We start from the raw sequence: 3,875 nt of genomic DNA, 5'->3' as shown, positions 1-3,875 counted from the left end.
CTGCCTCCTGAGTGCAAATGACTGTCAGAACACCATATGCCCAACTCGGTAGCCTACGAGTCTCTTGTGGAGTTCTTTTGTTAGAGGTTTCCCTTAGGACATTGGAACGACGAATTATTAAAATGATAAAGAGTAGTACCTGCGAAATTTAATTTTAGGAAACTTTATCACATTTGGACAAAGTGAGTAGCCTTGACTTTTACTTGTGGTTATCCTTGGATTAATTGAAGCATTAATGGTCCTAATATTTAAGCTGCCCGAAAATTTTTTCGTTTGTATTAGTTCCGCAGTGCATCTAAGTAAGCAAAACGTATTTTTGGAGTTTGCTCCTTTTCTCACGGCAAACTGTTGCAGAGTGTAGAGACGGTATGCCAAGAATCTTTTACTTAAAAGCAGGAATAGATTCAATAGGCAACTTCCTCACGAATGCGGGCTCTATGGCTTAGTTGGTTAAAGCGCCTGTCTTGTAAACAGGAGATCCTGGGTTCGAATCCCAGTAGGGCCTGAAGGTTTTCATTTTCACTAGAAAGCCAGTTCTTCATTAACCTCTACTTTCATTTTCACTAGAAAGCCAGTTCTTCATTAACCTCTACTGTACCTAAATTTTCCACTGTATTCACTATACTGCAGGTTCTAATGCAATCAACTATAGGTAATGTGAAGGCAAAATTCCCAGACTCAAAGAAGAAAATGAGAACTTTGTGAAGTTTTGAATTAAATTCTGGCAGCAGATCCTTTTTCCCAACAAATATTTATTGAGCTTCTCTGTGTATGCACAGATTCAAAACCTATGTAGACGTAGATTATGTCATCCCTAGAATCCAATAATGTCCAGCTCTATAGCTGATTTCAGAAGAGTTCATATAAATTAGTATACTACCATAAATTAATAAGTCTACCATAAAACAGATGGGAAATTAGCATATTTGCAGGGTCCTACTTGCCTTTTGAAGAGAACAGGAGGAAAATAATTTTTAAAACCCTGTTAACCCTCTTATAAAATGAACTAGGAACACTTTATAGTGACAGCCAGTTAGAAGCTACATTTGCCAGAGGCTGGTGCATCTCTGGGGCTGGAACAAAAGTGCTGAAGGAATAGAGCAAATCAAAGAAAATTTTCAAACGTCCAAAGCTAATAAGGGCCAACCTTACTTGATTAGTTTCATCTGCATGTGTTTGCATATCTCATTATTTTGACCATTAATTCAACACAGATGTATTGACTGCCTTCTATGTGCAAGGTACTGCTCCAAGTGCCAGGGGTAGGGCAGTTTAATAAATGCCAACCCCTCACCATCCCTCCACCCCAACAAAATCTTATCCACATGGGCCTTATTATCTAGAAGTGTATGGAAGATAATGAATAGATAAAAACATAAAATAAATATTATGTCAGATTGTGGTGAATTCTATGGAGAAAAATTAAGCAAACAAAGAAGATGAGGAGTGTATGAGTAGAAACCAAGAAGATTTCTCTGCCCTTCTTAAAAGGCACTAGCAGATCTATTTTTTGTTTTCCTTTATCTTTTATGAGAAGTGATCATAGGATGACTCTGATTGCCATGTTATTGTAACAACCCTAGGTAACATCCTTAAATAGTTAATTGATTTTCAACTTTACCTTTGCTGCACCCTATTACATGCTGCCCCCATTAGATCCCGACCCTGGACAGGGATCCATTTGAAGTCATATCAAAATGCCTGGGTACATTCCTCAGCTGTCCTCTTTAATAACAATGTAGTTTTGGCAAACTACATAACTTCACTGGGCTTCACTTCCCTTGTTTGTTTAATGATAATGGAATTGTTGTAAGAATGTTTTCAAGAATAAATACAAATAAATTACTTTTTAACAAAAATGCTTTCAATAAGGGTCAGCATTATTATTATTATTTGAACAAACTTTTTTGGGGCCAAGTGTTTCGTTCTTTAAACCACACTTTAAGCTCTTATTTCATTTTATGATAAAAATCCCAAAGCTTAACAATTTACTAACTTCTACTAGCAAGTAAACAAAATCTATCATTTTTCTTCTATTCATATATGTACAGAAACAATACAGAATTTTACAATAATTAGGGAAATAGATCAACAGTTAAATAAAATATTTAAGAGTGCATAAAAATGTTAGCCTCATATATTCTAATTGAGGTAGCAAACATATATAGAAATTTACACAATAATAAAAATCAGGATCATCATGATTAAATTCCATGCCTAAAAGCTCTTCTCTGAAATAAATTGTGCTATGCACAAAAAATTTGGTGCATAAATATGCATTTTGGTGCATTCAGTGTGCTTTTGACTATGGCCACCAAGTATTTGGATATGTAGAAACACCTCAAAGCATTTCTAAGTTTAGCAATATATCTGTTTAACAGATAGAATTATGCTTCTGTTTTATTGGCTTTTTGTGAAATTTCTGAATCTCAAACTGCTATCAAAAGACTACATCTGGTTAATAAATTATTTGTAGAATAGAAAAACAATGAAGAAAACATCAAACAACTATCATTGACAGTGGAACACTATGTATTCAGAAAATAATTGTAGCACATCATAATGTAATAGATTCTGGCTGTGTATGCTCATAGTGGCCAATTTCATAATTTTTATTTATTCAAAAACATAGTAGACAATCCACACATGATTTTGCAACTGTTTTTTTTTTTGTACTTTTTTTTGTTTTTTTAGTAGAGATGGGGTCTCACCATGTTAGCCAGAATGGTCTCAATCTCCTGACCTCGTGATCCACCCACCTTGGCCTCCCAAAGTGCTGGGATTACAGGCGTGAACCACTGCGCCCGGCCACAACTGTTTTCTTATACAGTTGTAATGATGTTTACATACAATGGAATAGTTGACCTAACATATTTTAAAAGTTGCATCTGATAGTCTCAATACTTCAAAACTTACTGATAATCACAAATTATTTGCCCCAAAACTAGATATATGCTGGAACTTGCTGAAAAAGTAACCAAAATAATAGGCCTTGGGGGCAAACGGTTTTCTTATACATCACCTATTAAAAAGATTCTCCTATCAGCATCCCAGGTTGGAACTCATACTGTGACAAAAGAATATAACTGTGTTACAAATCTATAAAACAACTTCATTGAAGGAAGTAGAGTAGAAAGCTGCTGAACTAAGTAACTTTGGAAATATAGCAGAGTCTGCAAGACTAAAGTCAAAAAGAACTGTATATAACATTGTACTCTAGTTGATTAAGTCGTTTACCAGGGGAGTATGGATTAAAAATTGTGAAACCCCTCTACATGGGTACTGGAATTGAACAATTAAATAAATGAATGCTAGATGGTGAGAGCCAGGCTTCTCACTTTGGGAGTGAAATTTTATAGACAAGCAAGGGAAGAAGGCTAGAATGATCCAGGTTGTAATGGATTAGAATTGGAAATATCAGTATGAACTCAAATTTAACTTAATATAGATACAAATGGATATATATATTTATAGATATTTGTATGTATATAATATGTATATATATTATGTATGTACACATAAAACACACATGCATGTATTTTGTTGGTCTGTCAGCTGAGAGGGCCTAAAGGCAACAATATCCCATTAGCAATAAGTCTTCTATTGCCCAGATCTTGGTTTCTAAAACCATTTTCCAATAAAAGGAACCAGGGCTCCTTGAAGAAGTGGTGAATGGTAGGACTGGGGAGGAAATATACAAGATGAGCCTGGAGAATCTTGTAGTGCCAGAAAGTATGAAAGTGCTCAAAAACAACACGATGATGAGGGTATGTCAAGGGACATAGAACCCAACTAAAAGTCTTTCTAATTGCCAAAGAACCCTCTGCAGATCTTCAGAACTCTCCCTCTCTGTAGCCCTCTTCTCTTTGGTACTT

The 3,875-nt window shown here is 35.3% G+C and overlaps 1 non-coding gene across 1 annotated transcript; it reads left to right on the top strand.

Moving 5' to 3' along the window:
- Positions 1-431: 431 nt before the first annotated feature.
- TRNAT-UGU lies at positions 432-505 on the top strand. The gene has a single exon. It is a non-coding gene; the product is annotated as a tRNA-Thr (tRNA).
- Positions 506-3,875: the final 3,370 nt, after the last annotated feature.

Source organism: Nomascus leucogenys, chromosome 22a (genome assembly GCF_006542625.1).
Source record: "Nomascus leucogenys isolate Asia chromosome 22a, Asia_NLE_v1, whole genome shotgun sequence".
Taxonomy (NCBI): domain Eukaryota; kingdom Metazoa; phylum Chordata; class Mammalia; order Primates; family Hylobatidae; genus Nomascus; species Nomascus leucogenys.
The sequence above is the reverse complement of the archived record's forward strand: the minus strand, read 5'-3'. Positions and strand labels throughout refer to the sequence as shown.